Source organism: Triturus cristatus, chromosome 12 (genome assembly GCF_964204655.1).
Source record: "Triturus cristatus chromosome 12, aTriCri1.1, whole genome shotgun sequence".
NCBI lineage: Eukaryota > Metazoa > Chordata > Amphibia > Caudata > Salamandridae > Triturus > Triturus cristatus.
The window spans coordinates 8,220,290-8,242,601 of NC_140595.1; positions in this window are offsets into that span (position 1 = coordinate 8,220,290).

Genomic DNA, 22,312 nt, shown 5'->3' on the forward strand with positions numbered 1-22,312 from the left:
GGGGCTCAGTCACTTCTCAGTGTCTCAAGGGCCTCAGTCACTTCTCAGTGTCTCAAGGGCCTCAGTCACTTCTCAGAGTCAGGGGCTCAGTCACTTCTCAGAGTCAGGGGCTCCATCACTTCTCAGAGTCAGGGGATCAGTCACTTCTCAGAGTCAGGGGCTCAGTCACTTCTCAGCCAAAGGGGCTCAGTCACTTCTCAGTCAGAGGGGCTCAATCACTTCTCAGAGTAAGGGGCTCAGTCACTTCTCAGAGTCAGGGGCTCAGTCACTTCTCAGTGTCTCAAGGGCCTCAGTCACTTCTCAGTGTCTCAAGGGCCTCAGTCACTTCTCAGAGTCAGGGGCTCAGTCACTTCTCAGAGTCAGGGGCTCCATCACTTCTCAGAGTCAGGGGATCAGTCACTTCTCAGAGTCAGGGGCTCAGTCACTTCTCAGTCAAAGGGGCTCAGTCACTTCTCAGAGTCAGGGGCTCAGTCACTTCTCAGAGTCAGGGGCTCAGTCACTTCTCAGAGTCGAGGGCTCAGTCACTTCTCAGTCAGAGGGGCTCAGTCACTTCTCAGAGTCTCAAGGGCCTCAGTCACTTCTCAGTCAGAGGGGCTCAATCACTTCTCAGAGTGGAGGGCTCAGTCACTTCTCAGAGTCAAGGGCTCAGTCACTTTTCAGAGTCAGGGGCTCAGTCTGTCCTCGGTGCCTCATGGGCCTCAGTCTCTTCTAAGTGTTTCAAGGGCTCAGTCACTTCTCAGAGTCGAGGGCTCAGTCACTTCTCAGAGTCAAGGGCTCAGTCACTTCTCAGTGTCTCAAGGGCCTCAGTCAATTCTCAGTCAGAGGGGCTCAACCACTTCTCAGAGTGGAGGGTTCAGTCACTTCTCAGAGTCAGTGGCTCAGTCGCTCCTGAGAGTCAGGGGCTCAGTAACTTCTCAGAGTCATGCAGGCTCAATCACTTCTCAGAGTAGAGGGCTCAGTCACTTCCGAGAGTCAGGGGCTCAGTCACTTCTCAGAGTCAGGGGCTTAGTCACGTCTCAGAGTCAGTGGCTCAGTCGCTTCTGAGAGTCAGGGGCTCCGTCGCTTCTCAGAGTCAGGGGCTCCGTCGCTTCTCAGAGTCAGGGGCTCAGTCACTTCTCAGAGTCAGGGGCTCAGTCACTTCTCAGAGTCTCAAGGGCCTCAGTCACTTCTCAGAGTAGAGGGCTCAGTCACGTCTCAGTGTCAGGGGCTCAATCACTTCTCAGAGTCAGGGGCTCGGTCACTTCTCAGAGTCAGGGCCTCAGTCACTTCTCAGAGTCTCAAGGGCCTCAGTCACTTCTCAGTAATAGGGGCTCAGTCACTTCTCAGTGTCTCAAGGGCCTCAGTCACTTATCAGTGTCTCAAGGGCCTCAGTCACTTCTCAGAGTCAGGGGCTCAGTCACTTCTCAGAGTCAGGGGCTCAATCACTTCTCAGAGTCAGGGGATCAGTCACTTCTCAGAGTCAGGGGCTCAGTCACTTCTCAGTCAAAGGGGCTCAGTCACTTCTCAGTCAAACGGGCTCAGTCACTTCTCAGAGTCAGGGGCTCAGTCACTTCTCAGAGTAAGGGGCCTAGTCACTTCTCAGAGTCGAGGGCTCAGTCACTTCTCAGAGTCTCAAGGGCCTCAGTCACTTCTCAGTCAGAGTGGCTCAATCACTTCTCAGAGTGGAGGGCTCAGTCACTTCTCAGAGTCAGGGGCTCAGTCACTTCTCTGAGTCAGGGGCTCAGTCACATCTCAGAGTCAGGGGCTCAGTCACTTTTCAGAGTCAGGGGCTCAGTCTGTCCTCGGTGCCTCATGGGCCTCAGTCTCTTCTAAGTGTTTCAAGGGCATCAGTCACTTCTCAGTGTCTCAAGGGCCTCAGTCAATTCTCAGTCAGAGGGGCTCAATCACTTCTCAGAGTGGAGGGTTCAGTCACTTCTCAGAGTCAGGGGCTCAGTCACTTCTCAGAGTCAGGGCCTCAGTCACTTCTCAGAGTCAGGGGCTCAGTCACTTCTCAGAGTCAGGGCCTCAGTCACTTCTCAGAGTCAGGGAGTCAGTCACTTCTCAGTGTCTCAAGGGCCTCAGTCACTTCTCAGAGTCAGGGCCTCAGTCACTTCTCAGAGTCAGGGAGTCAGTCACTTCTCAGTGTCTCAAGGGCCTCAGTCACTTCTCAGAGTCAGGGGCTCAGTCACTTCTCAGAGTCAGGGGCTCAGTCACTTCTCAGTCAAAGGGGCTCAGTCACTTTTCAGAATCAGGGGCTCAGTCACTTCTCAGAGTCAGGGGCTCAGTCACTTCTCGGTGTCTCAAGGGCCTCAGTCACTTCTCAGTCAGAGGGACTCAATCACTTCTCAGAGTCGAGGGCTCAGTCACTTCTCAGAGTAGAGGGCTCAGTCACTTCTCAGAGTCAGGGGCTCAGTCACTTCTCAGAGTCCCAGTGGCTCAGTCTCTTCTCAGTCAGAGGGGCTCAATCACTTCTCAGAGTAAGGGGCTCAGTCACTTCTCAGAGTCAGGGGCTCAGTCACTTCTCAGTGTTTCAAGGGCCTCAGTCACTTCTCAGTGTCTCAAGGGCCTCAGTCACTTCTCAGAGTCAGGGGCTCAGTCACTTCTCAGAGTCAGGGGCTCCATCACTTCTCAGAGTCAGGGGATCAGTCACTTCTCAGAGTCAGGGGCTCAGTCACTTCTCAGTCAAAGGGGCTCAGTCACTTCTCAGAGTCAGGGGCTCAGTCACTTCTCAGAGTCAGGGGCCTAGTCACTTCTCAGAGTCGAGGGCTCAGTCACTTCTCAGAGTCTCAAGGGCCTCAGTCACTTCTCAGTCAGAGGGGCTCAATCACTTCTCAGAGTGGAGGGCTCAGTCACTTCTCAGAGTCAGGGGCTCAGTCACTTCTCAGAGTCAGGGGCTCAGTCACTTCTCAGAGTCAAGGGCTCAGTCACTTTTCAGAGTCAGGGGCTCAGTCTGTTCTCGGTGCCTCATGGGCCTCAGTCTCTTCTCAGTGTCTCATGGGCCTCAGTCAATTCTCAGTCAGAGGGGCTCAATCACTTCTCAGAGTGGAGGGTTCAGTCACTTCTCAGAGTCAGTGGCTCAGTCGCTCCTGAGAGTCAGGGGCTCAGTAACTTCTCAGAGTCATGCAGGCTCAATCACTTCTCAGAGTAGAGGGCTCAGTCACTTCAGAGAGTCAGGGGCTCAGTCACTTCTCAGAATCGAGGGCTCAGTCACTTCTCAGAGTCAGGGGCTCAGTCACTTCTCAGAGTCAGGGGCTCAGTCACGTCTCAGAGTCAGTGGCTCAGTCGCTTCTGAGAGTCAGGGGCTCCGTCGCTTCTCAGAGTCAGGGGCTCCGTCGCTTCTCAGAGTCAGGGGCTCAGTCACTTCTCAGAGTCAGGGGCTCAGTCACTTCTCAGAGTCTCAAGGGCCTCAGTCACTTCTCAGAGTAGAGGGCTCAGTCACGTCTCAGTGTCAGGGGCTCAATCACTTCTCAGAGTCAGGGGCTCGGTCACTTCTCAGAGTCAGGGCCTCAGTCACTTCTCAGAGTCTCAAGGGCCTCAGTCACTTCTCAGTCATAGGGGCTCAGTCACTTCTCAGTGTCTCAAGGGCCTCAGTCACTTATCAGTGTCTCAAGGGCCTCAGTCACTTCTCAGAGTCAGGGGCTCAGTCACTTCTCAGAGTCAGGGGCTCAATCACTTCTCAGAGTCAGGGGATCAGTCACTTCTCAGAGTCAGGGGATCAGTCACTTCTCAGAGTCAGGGGCTCAGTCACTTCTCAGTCAAAGGGGCTCAGTCACTTCTCAGTCAAACGGGCTCAGTCACTTCTCAGAGTCAGGGGCTCAGTCACTTCTCAGAGTAAGGGGCCTAGTCACTTCTCAGAGTCGAGGGCTCAGTCACTTCTCAGAGTCTCAAGGGCCTCAGTCACTTCTCAGTCAGAGTGGCTCAATCACTTCTCAGAGTGGAGGGCTCAGTCACTTCTCAGAGTCAGGGGCTCAGTCACTTCTCTGAGTCAGGGGCTCAGTCACTTCTCTGAGTCAGGGGCTCAGTCACTTCTCAGAGTCAGGGGCTCAGTCACTTTTCAGAGTCAGGGGCTCAGTCTGTCCTCGGTGCCTCATGGGCCTCAGTCTCTTCTAAGTGTTTCAAGGGCCTCAGTCACTTCTCAGAGTCAGGGGCTCAGTCACTTATCTGAGTCAGGGGCTCAGTCACTTCTCAGAGTCAGGGGCTCAGTCACTTTTCAGAGTCAGGGGCTCAGTCTGTCCTCGGGGCCTCATGGGCCTCAGTCTCTTCTAAGTGTTTCAAGGGCATCAGTCACTTCTCAGTGTCTCAAGGGCCTCAGTCAATTCTCAGTCAGAGGGGCTCAATCACTTCTCAGAGTGGAGGGTTCAGTCACTTCTCAGAGTCAGGGGCTCAGTCACTTCTCAGAGTCAGGGCCTCAGTCACTTCTCAGAGTCAGGGGCTCAGTCACTTCTCAGAGTCAGGGCCTCAGTCACTTCTCAGAGTCAGGGAGTCAGTCACTTCTCAGTGTCTCAGGGGCCTCAGTCACTTCTCAGAGTCAGGGGCTCAGTCACTTCTCAGAGTCAGGGGCTCAGTCACTTCTCAGTCAAAGGGGCTCAGTCACTTTTCAGAATCAGGGGCTCAGTCACTTCTCAGAGTCAGGGGCTCAGTCACTTCTCGGTGTCTCAAGGGCCTCAGCCACTTCTCAGTCAGAGGGACTCAATCACTTCTCAGAGTCGAGGGCTCAGTCACTTCTCAGAGTAGAGGGCTCAGTCACTTCTCAGAGTCAGGGGCTCAGTCACTTCTCAGAGTCCCAGTGGCTCAGTCTCTTCTCGGTGTCTCAAGGGCCTCAGTCACTTCTCAGAGTCTCAAGGGCCTCAGTCACTACTCAGTCAGAGGGGCTCAATCACTTCTCATAGTAGAGTGTTCAGTCACTTCTGAGAGTCAGGGGCTCAGTCACTTCTCAGAGTCAGGGCCTCAGTCACTTCTCAGAGTCTCAAGGGCCTCAGTCACTTCTCAGTTATAGGGGCTCAATCACTTCTCTGTCAGAGGGGCTCAGTAACTTCTCAGTGTCTCAAGGGCCTCAGTCACTTCTCAGTCAGAGGGGCTCAATCACTTCTCAGAGTAGAGGGCTCAGTCACTTCTCAGAGTCAGGGGCTCAGTCACTTCTCAGAGTCGAGGGCTCAGTCACTTCTCAGAGTCAGGGGCTCAGTCACTTCTCAGAGTCTCAAGGGCCTCAGTCACTTCTCAGTCAGAGGGGCTCAATCACTTCTCAGAGTGGAGGGCTCAGTCACTTCTCAGAGTCAGGGGCTCAATCACTTCTCAGAGTCAGGGGCTCAGTCACTTCTCAGAGTCGAGGGCTCAGTCACTTCTCAGAGTCAGTGGCTCAGTCGCTTCTCAGAGTCAGGGGCTCAGTCACATCTCAGAGTCAGGGGCTCAGTCACTTTTCAGAGTCAGGGGCTCAGTCTCTCCTCGGTACCTCAAGGGCCTCAGTCTCTTCTCAGTGTCTCAAGGGCCTCAGTCACTTCTCAGTGTCTCAAGGGCCTCAGTCACTTCTCAGTGTCTCAAGGGCCTCAGTCACTTCTCAGTCAGAGGGGCTCAATCACTTCTCAGAGTAAGGGGCTCAGTCACTTCTCAGAGTCGGGGGCTCAGTCACTTCTCGGTGTCTCAAGGGCCTCAGTAACTTCTTAGTCAGAGGGGCTCAATCACTTCTCAGATTCGAGGGCGCAATCACCTCTCAGAGTCAGTGGCTCAGTCGCTTTTCATAGTCAGGGGCTCAATCACTTCTCAGAGTGGAGGGTTCAGTCACTTCTCAGAGTCAGGGGCTCAGTCACTTCTCAGAGTCAGGGCCTCAGTCACTTCTCAGAGTCAGGGGCTCAGTCACTTCTCAGAGTCAGGGCCTCAGTCACTTCTCAGAGTCAGGGAGTCAGTCACTTCTCAGTGTCTCAAGGGCCTCAGTCACTTCTCAGAGTCAGGGGCTCAGTCACTTCTCAGAGTCAGGGGCTCAGTCACTTCTCAGTCAAAGGGGCTCAGTCACTTTTCAGAATCAGGGGCTCAGTCACTTCTCAGAGTCAGGGACTCAGTCACTTCTCGGTGTCTCAAGGGCCTCAGTCACTTCTCAGTCAGAGGGACTCAATCACTTCTCAGAGTCGAGGGCTCAGTCACTTCTCAGAGTAGAGGGCTCAGTCACTTCTCAGAGTCAGGGGCTCAGTCACTTCTCAGAGTCCCAGTGGCTCAGTCTCTTCTCGGTGTCTCAAGGGCCTCAGTCACTTCTCAGAGTCTCAAGGGCCTCAGTCACTACTCAGTCAGAGGGGCTCAATCACTTCTCAGAGTAGAGTGTTCAGTCACTTCTGAGAGTCAGGGGCTCAGTCACTTCTCAGAGTCAGGGCCTCAGTCACTTCTCAGAGTCTCAAGGGCCTCAGTCACTTCTCAGTTATAGGGGCTCAATCACTTCTCTGTCAGAGGGGCTCAGTAACTTCTCAGTGTCTCAAGGGCCTCAGTCACTTCTCAGTCAGAGGGGCTCAATCACTTCTCAGAGTAGAGGGCTCAGTCACTTCTCAGAGTCAGGGGCTCAGTCACTTCTCAGAGTCGAGGGCTCAGTCACTTCTCAGAGTCAGGGGCTCAGTCACTTCTCAGAGTCTCAAGGGCCTCAGTCACTTCTCAGTCAGAGGGGCTCAATCACTTCTCAGAGTGGAGGGCTCAGTCACTTCTCAGAGTCAGGGGCTCAATCACTTCTCAGAGTCAGGGGCTCAGTCACTTCTCAGAGTCGAGGGCTCAGTCACTTCTCAGAGTCAGTGGCTCAGTCGCTTCTCAGAGTCAGGGGCTCAGTCACATCTCAGAGTCAGGGGCTCAGTCACTTTTCAGAGTCAGGGGCTCAGTCTCTCCTCGGTACCTCAAGGGCCTCAGTCTCTTCTCAGTGTCTCAAGGGCCTCAGTCACTTCTCAGTGTCTCAAGGGCCTCAGTCACTTCTCAGTGTCTCAAGGGCCTCAGTCACTTCTCAGTCAGAGGGGCTCAATCACTTCTCAGAGTAAGGGGCTCAGTCACTTCTCAGAGTCGGGGGCTCAGTCACTTCTCAGTGTCTCAAGGGCCTCAGTCACTATTCAGAGTCAGGGGCTCAGTCACTTCTCGGTGTCTCAAGGGCCTCAGTAACTTCTCAGTCAGAGGGGCTCAATCACTTCTCAGATTCGAGGGCGCAATCACCTCTCAGAGTCAGTGGCTCAGTCGCTTTTCATAGTCAGGGGCTCAGTCACTTCTCAGAGTCTCAGTGGGCTCAGTCACTACTCAGTCAGAGGGGCTCAATCACTTCTCAGATTCGAGGGCGCAATCACTTTTCAGAGTCAGTGGCTCAGTCATTTCTCAGAGTCTCAGTCACTTCTCAGTGTCTCAAAGGCCTCAGTCACTTCTCAGAGTCTCAAGGGCCTCAGTCACTTCTCAGACAGAGGGGCTCAATCACTACTCAGAGTAGAGGGCTCAGTCACTTCTCAGAGTCAGTGGCTCAGTCGCTTCTCAGAGTCAGGGGCTCAGTCACTTCTCCGAGTAAGGGGCTCAGTCACTTTTCAGAGTCAGGGGCTCAGTCTCTCCTCGGTACCTCAAGGGCCTCAGTCTCTTCTCAGTGTCTCAAGGGCCTCAGTCACTTCTCAGTGTCTCAAGGGCCTCAGTCACTTCTCAGTGTCTCAAGGGCCTCAGTCACTTCTCAGTCAGAGAGGCTCAATCACTTCTCAGAGTAAGAGGCTCAGTCACTTCTCAGAGTCAGGGGCTCAGTCACTTCTCAGTGTCTCAAGGGCCTCAGTCACTTCTCAGTGTCTCAAGGGCCTCAGTCACTTCTCAGAGTCAGGGGCTCAGTCACTTCTCGGTGTCTCAAGGGCCTCAGTCACTTCTCAGTCAGAGGGGCTCAATCACTTCTCAGATTCGAGGGCGCAATCACTTCTCAGAGTCAGTGGCTCAGTCGCTTCTCATAGTCAGGGGCTCAGTCACTTCTCAGAGTCTCAGTGGGCTCAGTCTCTTCTCATTGTCTCAAGGGTCTCAGTCACCTCTCAGAGTCTCAGTGGGCTCAGTCTCTTCTCGGTGTCTCAAGGGTCTCAGTCACTTGTCAGAGTCTCAAGGGCCTCAGTCACTACTCAGTCAGAGGGGCTCAATCACTTCTCAGAGTTGAGGGCTCAGTCACTTCTCAGAGTCAGGGGCTCAGTCACTTCTCAGAGTCTCAGTCACTTCTCAGTGTCTCAAAGGCCTCAGTCACTTCTCAGAGTCTCAAGGGCCTCAGTCACTTCTCAGTCAGAGGGGCTCAATCACTTCTCAGAGTAGAGGGCTCAGTCACTTCTCAGAGTAGAGGGCTCAGTCTCTTCTCGGTGCCTCAAGGGCCTCACTTCTCAGAGTCAGGGGCTCAGTCACTTCTCAGTGTCTCAAGGGCCTCAGTCACTTCTTAGTCAAAGGGGCTCAATCACTTCTCAGTCAGAGGGGCTCAGTAACTTCTCAGTGTCTCAAGGGCCTCAGTCATTTCTCAGCCAGAGGGGCTCAATCACTTCTCAAAGTCGAGGGCTCAGTCATTTCTCAGAGTCAGTGACTCAGTCGCTTCTGAGAGTCAGGGGCTCAGTCACTTTTCAGAGTCATGCGGGCTCAATCACTTCTCAGTCAGAGGGGCTCAGTAACTTCTCAGTGTCTCAAGGGCCTCAGTCACTTCTCAGTCAGAGGGGCTCAATCACTTCTCAGAGTCAGGGGCTCAGTCGCTTCTCAGAGTCAGGGGCTCAGTCACTTCTCAGAGTCAGGGGCTCAGTCACTTCTCAGAGTCTTAAGGGCCTCAGTCACTTCTCAGAGTCTCAAGGGCCTCAGTCACTCCTCAGTCAGAGGGGCTCAATCACTTCTCAGAGTCAGGGGCTCAGTCACTTCTCAGAGTCAGGGGCTCAGTCACTTCTCAGAGTCAGGGCCTCAGTCACTTCTCAGAGTCTCAAGGGCCTCAGTCACTTCTCAGTCAGAGGGGCTCAGTCACTTCTCAGAGTCAGGGGCTCAGTCACTTCTCAGAGTCAGGGGCTCAGTCACTTCTCAGTGTCTCAAGGGCCTCAGTCACTTCTCAGAGTCAGGGGCTCAGTCACTTCTCAGAGTCAGGGGCTCAGTCACTTCTCAGAGTCAGGGGATCAATTACTTCTCAGAGTCAGGGGATCAGTCACTTCTCAGAGTCAGGGGCTCAGTCACTTCTCAGTGTCAGGGGATCAGTCACTTCTCAGTCAGAGGGGCTCTGTCACTTCTCAGAGTCAGGGGCTCAGTCACTTCTCAGTGTCAGGGGATCAGTCACTTCTCAGTCAGAGGGGCTCTGTCACTTCTCAGAGTCAGGGGCTCAGTCACTTCTCAGAGTCCGGGGCTCAGTCACTTCTCAGTCAAAGGGGCTCAGTCACTTCTCAGAGTCAGGGGCTCAGTCACTTCTCAGAGTCGAGGGCTCAGTCACTTCTCAGAGTCAGGGGCTCAGTCACTTCTCAGAGTCAGGGGCTCAGTCACTTCTCAGAGTGGAGGGCTCAGTCACTTCTCAGAGTCAGAGGCTCAGTCACTTCTCAGAGTCAGGGGCTCAGTCACTTCTCAGAGTCAGGGGCTCAGTCACTTCTCAGAGTCTCAAGGGCCTCAGTCACTTCTCAGAGTAGAGGGCTCAGTCACGTCTCAGAATCAGGGCCTCAGTCACTTCTCAGAGTCAGGGGCTCAGTCACTTCTCAGAATCAGGGCCTCAGTCACTTCTCAGAGTCAGGGGGTCAGTCACTTCTCTAAGTCAGGGGCTCAGCCTCTTCTCAGTGTCTCAAGGTCCTCAGTCACTTCTCAGAGTCTCAAGGGCCTCAGTCACTACTCAGTCAGAGGGGCTCAATCACTTCTCAGAGTCTCAAGGGCCTCAGTCACTTCTCTAAGTCAGGGGCTCAGCCTCTTCTCAGTGTCTCAAGGGCCTCAGTCACCTCTCAGTCAGAGGGGCTCAATCACTTCTCAGAGTCAGGGGCTCAGTCACTTCTCAGAGTCCCAGTGGGCTCAGTCTCTTCTCGGTGTCTCAAGGGCATCAGTCACTTCTCAGAGTCTCAAGGGCCTCAGTCACTACTCAGTCAGAGGGGCTCAATCAATTCTCAGTGTCTCAAGGGCCTCAGTCACTTCTCAGAGTCAGGGGCTCAGTCACTTCTCTGAGTCAGGGGCTCAGCCTCTTCTCAGTGTCTCAAGGGCCTCAGTCACCTCTCAGTCAGAGGGGCTCAATCACTTCTCAGAGTCGAGGGCTCAGTCACTTCTCAGAGTAGAGGGCTCAGTCACTTCTCAGAGTGAGGGGCTCAGTCACTTCTCAGAGTCCCAGTGGGCTCAGTCTCTTCTCGGTGTCTCAAGGGCCTCAGTCACTTCTCAGAGTCTCAAGGGCCTCAGTCACTACTCAGTCAGAGGGGCTCAATCACTTCTCAGAGTCTCAAGGGCCTCAGTCACTTCTGAGACTCAGGGGCTCAGTCACTTCTCAGAGTCAGGGCCTCAGTCACTTCTCAGAGTCTCAAGGGCCTCAGTCACTTCTCAGTTATAGGGGCTCAATCACTTCTCAGTCAGAGGGGCTCAGTAACTTCTCAGTGTCTCAAGGGACTCAGTCACTTCTCAGTCAGAGGGGCTCAATCACTTCTCAGAGTAGAGGGCTCAGTCACTTCTCAGAGTCAGGTGCTCAGTCACTTCCCAGAGTCGAGGGCTCAGTCACTTCTCAGAGTCAAGGGCTCAGTCACTTCTCAGAGTCTCAAGGGCCTCAGTCACTTCTCAGTCAGAGGGGCTCAATCACTTCTCAAAGTGGAGGGCTCAGTCACTTCTCAGAGTCAGGGGCTCAGTCACTTTTCAGAGTCAGGGCTCAGTCACTTCTCAGAGTCGAGGGCTCAGTCACTTATCAGAGTCAGGGGCTCATTCTCTCCTCGGTACCTCAAGGGCCTCAGTCTCTTCTCAGTGTCTCAAGGGCCATAGTCACTTCTCAGTGTCTCAAGGGCCTCAGTCACTTCTCAGTCAGAGGGGCTCAATCACTTCTCAGAGTGGAGGGCTCAGTCACTTCTCAGAGTCAGGGGCTCAGTCACTTCTCAGTTTCTCAAGGGCCTCAGTCACTTCTCAGTGAGAGGGACTCAATCACTTCTCAGATTCGAGGGCGCAATCACTTCTCAGAGTCAGTGGCTCAGTCGCTTCTCAGAGTCAGGGGCTCAGTCACTTCTCAGAGTTTCAGTGGGCTCAGTCTCTTCTCATTGTCTCAAGGGCCTCAGTCACTTCTCAGTCAGAGGGGCTCAATCACTTCTCAGAGTCTCAAGTGGGCTCAGTCTCTTCTCGGTGTCTCAAGGGCCTCAGTCACTTGTCAGAGTCTCAAGGGCCTCAGTCACTACTCAGTCAGAGGGGCTCAATCACTTCTCAGAGTAGAGGGCTCAGTCACTTCTCAGAGTCAGGGGCTCAGTAACTTCTCAGAGTCAGGGGCTCAGTCACTTCTCAGAGTCAGGGGCTCAGCCTCTTCTCAGTGTCTCAAGGGCCTCAGTCACTTCTCAGTCAGAGGGGCTCAATCACTTCTCAGAGTAGAGGGCTCAGTCACTTCTCAGAGTCAGGGGCTCAGTCACTTCTCAGAGTCAGGGGCTCAGTCACTTCTCAGAGTCAGGGGCGCAGTCACTTCTCATGAGTTTCAAGGGCCTCAGTCACTTCTCAGAGTCATGCGAGCTCACTCACTTCTCAGAGTCAGGGGCTTACTCACTTCTCGGTGTCGGAGGCTCAGCCACTTTCGGGTGCAGGGGGCTCACCCTCTTCTCAGGGTCAGGGGGCTCAGTCACTTCTCAGAGCCGGGGACACATTCACTTCTCAGAGTGAGAGGGCTCAATCACTTATCGGGGCAGGGGGTTAACTCACTTTGCAGTCAGGGGACTCAGTCACTTCTAAGAATCAGGGAGCTAAGTCACTTCTCAGAGGCAGGGGTGGCTCAGTCACTTCTCAGAGCGGGGGGCTCAGTCACTTTTCAGAGCAGGGGAGCTCAGTCACTTCTCAGACTCGGGGAGCTCACTCAATTGGCGGGGGTTCACTTCTCAGAGTCAGGGGGCTCACCCACTTCTCAGAGCTGGGGGGGGCTCAGTCACTTCTCAGAGTCAGGGGGCTCACTCACTTGTCTGGTGCAGGGGGTTTAGTCACTGCTCAGAGTCGGGGACTCACTCACTGCTCAGAGTCGGGGACTCAGTCACTGCTCAGAGTTGGGACTCAGTCACTTTTCAGAGTCAGGGACTCATTCAGGGGTCTCACTCACTTGTGAGGGTCAGGAGGCTCAGTCACTTGTCAGGGTCAGCAGTCTCAGTTACTTCTCACAGTCGGGGGCTCGGTCACTTAGAGTCAGGAGGCTCAGTCACTTCTCAGAGTCAGGCGGCTCGGTCACTTGTAAGGGGCATGGGGCTCATTCACTTGTGAGAGGCAGATGGCTCACTCACTTCTGTGAGTCAGGGGGCTCAGTCACTTCTGTGAGTCAGGAGGCCCTGTTAGTTCTCAGAGTCAGGAGGCGCAGTCACTTGTGAGGGGCAGGGGGAGGGCTCAGTCACTTCTCAGGGTCAGGAGGCTCAGTCAGCAGCCCGCCTGACTATTTTAGTCTCTTTCTTTTGGCTGTTTGGATGTATCCTTCCTCGTCCTCTGGGACTATGGTACTAATTTTAAGTTTTAAGAAAACGTTTATTCAACTTAAGATGGTATACAATAAAATAGTACAAAGCAATAAAACAAGAATTACAAAAAGGGCAAGATATAAATAAGGAAAACAGAAGAGAGAGAAAGAACAAAGTACATTGCAAATTAAACAAAACATATCAGTCTGATTATTTGTCAACTTTACAAACTTGAGAGAATATAAGGAGCTTTTTGATATTAGCAGGACTATAATACTTCTGAAGAGTATAGTCACCAGTGCTTAATTTGAGCCAGTGGTTTCTGGTGCTCAGCACTGGCACTTTATTCTCAATACCGGCTCTAATGACAGTCTACCACGTGGTGGCGCTGTCTTTCAAATTTTGAGGTGAGGAGACAAGCAGTGTTTAATAATTCAAAATACATTAAAAATGAATACTATCTGCCGCCAATGTCATTCTTATAGCTGTGGGTGGCCTGGAGTAGTCAGAATTGTTACACTTGCAGAAGTGAAATTGATCGTATTTGTGTTGGTATTGTCATTGGCAGCGCTGGCAGGAGCAATGGGTGGTGCAAGATGCGAGGGGCCTCCCAAGAAAGCCCCTGGCACTTACTTTATTACAAATTAAGTACTGATAGTCACTGCTCACACATTCAATACTTTCAGTAATCTCAAGGATTCTGATGGCCCTGGTGCATACGTAGACTTCAGCGGGAGTAATCTCAAGGAATCTGATGGCCCTGGTGCATACGTAGACTTCAGCGGGAGTAATCTCAAGGAATCTGATGGCCCTGGTGCATACGTAGACTTCAGAGGGAGTAATCTCAAGGAATCTGATGGCCCTGGTGCATACGTAGACTTCAGCGGGAGTAATCTCAAGGAATCTGATGGCACTGGTGCATACGTAGACTTCAGCCGGAGTAATCTCAAGGAATCTGATGGCACTGGTGCATACGTAGACTTCAGCGGGAGTAATCTCAAGGAATCTGATGGCACTGGTGCATACGTAGACTTCAGCCAGAGTAATCGCAAGGAATCTGATGGCCCTGGTGCATACGTAGACTTCAGCCGGAGTAATCTCAAGGAATCTGATGGCCCTGGTGCATACATAGACTTCGGCCGGAGTAATCTCAAGGAATCTGATGGCATTGGTGCATACATAGACTTCGGCCGGAGTAATCTCAAGGAATCTGATGGCACTGGTGCACACATAGACTTCAGCTGGAGTAATCTCAAGGAATCTGATGGCCCTGGTGCATACATAGACTTCAACCGGAGTAATCTCAAGGAATCTGATGGCCCTGGTGCATATGTAGACTTCAGCTGGAGTAATCTTAAGGAATCTGATGGCCCTGGTGCATACATAGACTTCAACCGGAGTAATCTCAAGGAATCTGATGGCCCTGGTGCATATGTAGACTTCAGCTGGAGTAATCTTAAGGAATCTGATGGCCCTGGTGCATACATAGTCTTCAACCGGAGTAATCTCAAGGAATCTGATGACACTGATGCATACATAGACTTCAGCAGGAGTAATCTCTCGGAATCTGATGACACTGGTGCATACATAGACTTCAGTTGGAGTAATCTGAAGGAATCTGATGACACTGGTGCACACATAGACTTCATCTGGAGTAATCTCTAGGAATCTGATGACACTGGTGCATACATAGACTTCAGCTGGAGTAATCTCAAGGAATCTGATTGCCCTGGTGCACACATAGACTTCAGACGGAGTAATCTCAAGGAATCTGATGACACTGATGCATAGATAGACTTCAGCAGGAGTAATCTCAAGGAATCTGATGGCCCTGGTGCATACGTAGACTTCAGCGGGAGTAATCTCAAGAAATCTGATGGCCCTGGTGCATACACAGACTTCAGCGGACGTAATCCCAAGGAATCTGATGGCCCTGGTGCAGCAGGGTGTCAGGATTCACGCATTACCGCGCCTACTGAGGTCCAGGAACTACATTTCCCATGATGCTCGAATTGAGAAAGGATTTAGGTCGTACCGTCGCGCAGGAAGTTGCGCGTAATTCTGGTCCCAGGATTTCCCTCTGCCTCGGCTGAGCGTAGAGGAGGCAGGAGTTCGAAGCGCCGTCCAGAGTTCCGCCGCCAGAGTCCAGGGATTTGAGGCGGAAGGGAGCGGCAAGGATTAATTAAGGAACCGTGAGTGAAGTGAGAGACGGGGGCACTGAGCCTAGAGAGAGGCTCACCTTGTGTGTTCCCGAGTGGCCACTTCTGAGGTCGCACTAAGAGCGGAATATAGCGGTGCTCTGCATATTGCCGTTTCTGGGACAGGAGGTCGTTTTGCCTTGTTTCTTTCAGTAAATGGTCGCACAGCGGAATATACGGCGGTAAGGCCCCGCGTATTGCCGTGTGTGCTCGGCTTTGGAGAATTCTACAGGCACAGCGGAATACGGCGGTGATGCAACCGCGTGTTGCCGTGAGTGCGTTCCTTCATGCACATACTTTTAGAAAGGTGCAGGCTGCAGCAAAACTTTAAGATTACTTACGAATCAGACATATAAAGGAGTGGAGTTATTGAGGTGAAGTAACCTCAGGATATCTATATTGGTGAACAGAGACAAGGAGAGGGTCGATACCTCTATCTGCATAACATTATCCTTTAGTATTTTTCGAGACTATTATTCTTTGAGGATTTCCGGAAGGAAGTTATTCCACGTTGTTCTGCTTACTGCTTTTTGTTCCCTGGTATGTGAGTTATGTGAATTGGCAAGCATTGTATGACGCATGCGATGGGTCCGCTGATGTAATGTAGAGCCTCTTCTATCAAATAGGTCGTGTGGTGGTCTAAGGACGTGCAGGCCTTCCAGGGTGATACAACAGCAGTGTCTAAAGCAGGTACCTGTCAATCCTAGCGAGATAATATTGAGAGTAGAAATGATTGCGCTGTTTTACCTCTTTATGTTTTGTTTCCACAGGTTCTATTCCACTGCTGTCCCTTCCCACTCCTTTTCCTCCGCCTGATCTTTCACACACCCAGTTACGTTTAGCATCTGGGTGTTGGTAATCTCTGGAGGTGGACCTATTTTCTGCTGCAACCGGATCCTGCGAAGCTGGTCATGACAGAATTACGCGCCCACGAATGGTAGCTTCGCCCGGTTCGGTTGGGGTAGACAATGGCCACCATGGAGGATGTTCTTCAGGCGATACTGTTAGTGCAGCAGGAATTAGCCTCCTCCAAAGCCGAAACAGCAGCCCGACGAGAAAAGGTGGAGAGGTTATCTAGGAACCCATTTGATGCCTCCCCTGTGGCATCTCAGATACAGGTCACGGTGCCTCCTCCTATACCATTGGTGAGTCCGGAGAGATACGCCGGGGATCCCTTGAAAATACAGGTTTTTCTTACACAGATTATGCTGCATTTCTCTGGCAAACCAGCCTCCTTCCCTACTAATCATTCTAGAGTAGCGTTCGCCATTTCCTATCTGATAGGGGATGCGGTGAATTGGTCCCATTAGTAAGGAACAATGATGCAGTGCTTTCGGATTTGGCGGCGTTTAGGTCCGAATTCGAGAGGGTTTTTGATAGGAGGGCGACAACGCTCAGTGCTGATAAAGAATTGTTAGAACTAAAACAAGGAAGAAATGACTTGGTCACTTATTTAACCACATTCAACCGCTTAGTGGCTGAAGCCGCCTGGCCTGAAGAAAAGAGGATGTCGTTGTATTATCAGGGGCTGAGGGAGGAGATGAAGGACGTATTGGCCCAAATAGACCCACAATCCACCACTTGCACAGACATGATTAACTTGACCTTGCGCTTAGATGGGAGAATGTTGGAAAGGGGAGGTGAGAAGAAGAAGTGGGAAAGAGGTTCTTACAGAGTAGAGAGAACTTCCCGTAGACCTGTAACGAGCACTGAGACGTCCTCGGAACCTATGGAGATAGGGGTTGTTAAGAGCCCGTTGTCCAGAGAAGAGAAAGAGGGAAGAAGGGTACAGGGTTTATGTATGTACTGCGGGGAAAAAAGGCCATTACGTTAGAGACTGTCCCACAAAACCGAAGTCCTCCGAAGCCTGGTCCAGAAATAAGAGAGTAGCTGTGTCTACGTTCTCACCTGCAGCAGGGGCGGGGGCAGGGGTTCCTCTTAGTGGTGGAAACAAGGAGATGGGTTGGCAACTCCCTTCATTGGCCACCCCCGACATACATGATACAGAAACACATATAGTGCTCCCTATGACTCTTGAACAGGGTGATCGCTTTCATCAGATAAAGGCCATGGTAGATCAGGGGCTACTGGGAATTTCATAGACAGTGGATTGGTCACTACTCTTGGGTTACAAAGGGTGCCGAGGAAGACAGCGGAAGAGGTGTTTGCCGTAGATGGCAAGCCCTTAAAATCAGGGTTGATTGTTGAGCAAACGGAAAGGCTGCTCATGACCTTAGCCTTGGGGGAGAAAAAACATCAGGAGAATATATTGCTTAACATCATAGAAGCCCCCCAGTATTAAGTTATCTTGGGTATGCCTTGGTTATGTTACCATAACCCCACTATAGATTGGAAAACAAAGACCGTACAGTTCCATTCCGACGAATGTCGGGAACATGTAGTCCCTGCTAATACCCCCGCTCAGGTCATGTCTTTGATCCATTCGCATGTGGTAGCCACCGCTGCAGAAAAGGATGTTAAGTTACCTGAAGAATATTCGCAGTATAAGAACGTGTTTTGTGAGAACCAAGCAGAACAATTGCCCCCTCACCGGGAGTACGATTGTCAAATAGATCTGGTAGAGGGAGCGACTATCCCCGCCTGTAGGGTGTATGCCTTGTCGGTGTCAGAGACTAGACATCTGAGGGAATATTTAGACCATTACCTGGAAATAGGGTTCATAAGACCTTCTCGGTCACCGGCTGCTTCCCCTCTGTTTTTCATTCCAAAGGCTAATGGTGAGTTGAGGGCTTGTGTGGACTATAATGTCTTAAATAAAAACACTGTCCAGAACCGATACCCGTTGCCACTCATTTCGGTTCTGCTAGACCAAGTGAAAGAGGCCAAGATATATACCAGGTTGGACCTGAGGGGTGAGTATCATTTAGTGCGCCTGCGGGCTGGGGATGAGTGGAAAACTGCGTTTAAAGCCAGGTACGGCTTATTCGAATATACTGTCATGCCGTTCGGTCTGTGCAACGCCCCGGCGGCATTCCAGTATTTTCTTAATGACATTCTAAAGGAATACGTGGATTTGTTTGTAGTGGTGTATATCGACGACATCCTCATCTATTCTGACACGGTAGAAGGACACACCAGTCATGTTATCAGAGTCCTGAATAGGTTGAGAGTACACCAGTTATTCTGTAAATTGAGCAAATGTGAATTTGGGGTGCAACAAGTGGAATTCCTAGGGGTTATGCTAAGTCCCGAAGGGTTACACATGGCTGAGAGAAAGGTGGTGGCAGTCCAGGAATGGCCTACCCCAAAGAAAGTTTGTGAGGTGCAGAGTTTCCTGGGCTTCGCGAACTGCTATCGTAGGTTTACTCTCCGGTTCTCTCAGGTGGCTGTTCCGATCACGAGGTTGCTTAAGAAGGGAGTCCCTTTCCAATTGACCCAAGAAGCGGAGGAAGCGTTAGTATTCATCAAGAATGCTTTCACTTCCGCTCCAATACTAGCACATCCGCGACCAGAGCACCCCTTTGTGGTGGAGGCAGACGCCTCCGACGAGGCCATTGGGGCCATACTGTCACAAAGAAATCAAAACACAGGGCAGCTGCACCATGTGGCCTATCTGTCAAAGAAACTGAATCCAGCAGAAAGGAATTATACAGTAGCTGAGAAAGAACTACTAACTATCAAAAGGGCGTTCCAGGAATGGAGACAGTACCTGTGGGGGGCTCAACATCCTATCACGGTGTACTCGGATCATAGAAATTTACAGTATATGAAGTCTGCACGGCATCTTTCCCAAAGACAAATGAGATGGATGTTGTTCTTCGCCGAATATGAGTTTGTGGTAACATTCAGACCTGGTGTGGAGAATTGCAAGGCGGACTCTTTGTCTAGACAGGAAACAACCGATCTCGCCCTTCGTGACCAAAAAACGGAAGCCATCATCGATCCCTCAAAGGTGCTGTGTGTAGTGCGAGTAGAAAATTTCTTGACAGAAGTACGAAGACATCGTCCCCTCACAGAATGGGAAACCTGGGCTAACAAGGCTACAGAACGCTCAGTCAGGAAAGGGTTGCCTTTCTATAGAAATAGATTGTACCTTCCTTCTATGGAGTTCAAAAGAAGGCTTTAGTGTGGTGTCATGTATCCCCCATGGCAGGACATCCAGGAATACGGAAAACCCTGCACTTGATCCAACGCCATTTTTGGTGGAGTACTCTATCCAAGGATGTAGCATCATGGGTGTCGCGGTGCGAAGACTGTGCTAGAGCCAAAAACGAGACCTTGGGAAAGAAAGGAAAACTCATCCCATTGCCCACTCCAAGTCGCCCGTGGCAAAACATCAGTCTGGATTTTGTCACTGGATTGCCATTAGAGAAGGGCAAATCGGCCATCATGGTGGTCGTGGATGGGCTGACAAAGATGGGACATTTCATTCCTTGTGTGAATCTCCCTACAGCCGGCCTAACTGCGCAGCTCCTGTTAACCCACGTCATCAGAATACATGGCCTGCCTGAAATCATCGTGTCTGACAGAGGCCCACAATTCATAGCAAGGTTTTGGAAATTATGGTGTAGGGCCCTACACATAGACTCTTCCCTGTCGACCAGTTTCCACCCGCAGACGGACGGGCAAACGGAGCGTCTAAATCAGACACTCAAGAAATACCTCCAATGTTACGCTAAGGAGGCCCAAGAGTCCTGGATAGATATGTTGTGGATGGCAGAATTGGCATACAACAATGTTTGGCATAGTTCTGTCGGTCTCTCCCCTTTTCATGCCAATTTTGGGTTTGATGCCATAATAATGCCTATCCACATACCAGAGGAAGTGCGCAACCAACCCATGGTTCTGTCTCAAGTGCGGAAACTTCATTCCTTACATCGCCAGGTCAGAAAACATTTGATGCAGGCCAAGGCGACCTATAAGAAGTGGGAAGACCGCCACAGAAGAGAGGGGCCTCAATACAAGGTGGGAGACCGAGTGTGGCTGTCCACCAGAAACATACGTTTCAAGTTGCGAAGTATCTTCAATCCCAGATACATCGGCCCGTACACCATAGTGCGGCAACTCAATCCGGTCACGTACAAGCTAAAGTTGCCCGGAACTCTTCGGATCCACCCTGTGTTTCACTGTAATCTTGTGAAGCTTGCCCTGGGTGCGCGCAGACAAGCACCACCTCCGGTGCTATGTGATGGAGGACTGGAATACGAAGTCAGGAGCATCCGAGATTCCAAGCTGCGGAGAGGGGTGTTGTGGTACCTGGTATCTTGGAAAGGTTATCCTGCTGAGGACGATTCATGGGAGCCTTGGGGGAATGTGCACGCCCCGAAGGCTGTTCGTTCGTTCCATCGCCTTTCCCTTTGAAACCTGGTCCTAGGAGGCGCTAGGGGAGGGGGACCAACTGTCAGAATTCACGCATTACCGCGCCTACCGAGGTCCAGGAACTACATTTCCCATGATGCTGAAATTGAGAAAGGATTTAGGTCGTACCGTCGCGCAGGAAGTTGCGCGTAATTCTGGTCCCAGGATTTCCCTCTGCCTCGGCTGAGCGTAGAGGAGGCAGGAGTTCGAAGCGCCGTCCGGAGTTCCGCCGCCAGAGTCCAGGGATTTGAGGCGGAAGGGAGCGGCAAGGATTAATTAAGGAACCGTGAGTGAAGTGAGAGACGGGGGCACTGAGCCTAGAGAGAGTCTTGTGTGTTCCCGAGTGGCCACTTCTGAGGTCGCACTAAGAGCGGAATATAGCGGTGCTCTGCATATTGCCGTTTCTGGGACAGGAGGTCGTTTTGCCTTGTTTCTTTCAGTAAATGGTCGCACAGCGGAATACGGCGGTAAGGCTGCGCGTATTGCCGTGTGTGCTCGGCTTTGGAGAATTCTACAGGTATAGCGGAATACGGCGGTGATGCAACCGCGTGTTTCCGTGAGTGCGTTCCTTCGTGCACATACTTTTAGAAAGGTGCAGGCTGCAGCAAAACTTTAAGATTACTTACGAATCAGACATATAAAGGAGTGGAGTTATTGAGGTGAAGTAACCTCAGGATATCTATATTGGTGAACAGAGACAAGGAGAGGGTCGATACCTCTATCTGCATAAAATTATCCTTTAGTATTTTTCAAGACTATTATTCTTTGAGGATTTCCGGAAGGAAGTTATTCCACGTTGTTCTGCTTACTGCTTTTTGTTCCCTGGTATGTGAGTTATGTGAATTGGCAAGCATTGTATGACGCATGTGATGGGTCCGCTGATGTAATGTAGAGCCTCTTCTATCAAATAGGTCGTGTGGTGGTCTAAGGACGTGCAGGCCTTCCAGGGTGATACAACAGCAGTGTCTAATGCAGGTACCTGTCAATCCTAGCGAGATAATATTGAGAGTACAAATTATTGCGCTGTTTTACCTCTTTATGTTTTGTTTCCACAGGTTCTATTCCACTGCTGTCCCTTCCCACTCCTTTTCCTCCGCCTGATCTTTCACACACCCCGTTACGTTTAGCATCTGGGTGTTGGTAATATCTGGAGGTGGACCTATTTTCTGCTGCAACCGGATCCTGCGAAGCTGGGCCTGACACAGGGGTAATCTCAAGGAATCTGAAGATGCTAGCATACACACTCCAACAAAAGCAACTGCCACTACATGGATCCCTCACCTACACTGGCTTGCACAGGTTGGAAGTAAGCTGCAAACCCTGGCAACAAGTGGGGATACCCATGGTGATAACTGTCAGCATGGAGACATAGAACACAAAACACAAGAGTGAAAACACAACCACGTTTGAAGGGCTTTAGTGAAATAGGGATTGAATTGTTCTTAAGAACAGACAACACAATCAAACTGAGGGTGCCCATATAATTATAAGAGTGAAGGTTTAAAATATCTTCTGTGGCTGCTTGTTGGAGCAAACATTGCAATCTAAAATCCAGAGCTGTTTTATAAATTGATAGAAAACATGGCACCAGGCAGTCTGATAAGCAGAATACTACCTGACACCCCCTAGGCTTTGATGGTCTTTCACATGCCTCAGCCTGGCAGATCCTAGGATGACGCTTTACACCGAAGGAAGCAGGGGCTTCAGCTTTCAGACAAATTATGAACTTTTCTCTTACGGGCCCAAAACAAGAAAAAAGTGTGAGTCACATGTGGAAAAGTGCTGAAACCATTTCTTCAAACAAGTACTCGACTAAAGCCTGCCCCCCTTCCATCCTCAGGTTTCATCAACCCTTCCTCATTATTTCTGACGCTAAGGTCCCTTAAAAGTGGGGGGGGGGGGGGGAAGGTTTTGTAGAAAAAAAACTAACACTTCCACACAAACTCAGGAACTCTTAGATTAAAAAAGCTTACATTGTTTTAAATACATCTCACAGAAGTATTCCGTGCTGAGTACCATACGCTGAAGGTTACTTGCTGTCTATGTGATGTCACTCAGAACCCATCTGTGGGACACATCACAGTTATTGACACTCTCCCTGGTATAAACCTGTTTCCCCATCAATTCCTATTTGGTGCATTGTTATTGTATTTACTGATCGGGAACCCAAGGTTAGCTGGTTAATCCATGGTTGCTGCAATAAGTCATGTGCTCTCAAGAGCAGGAGTGCATGCATTTACTTTGTTACAGGCTATTTTAACA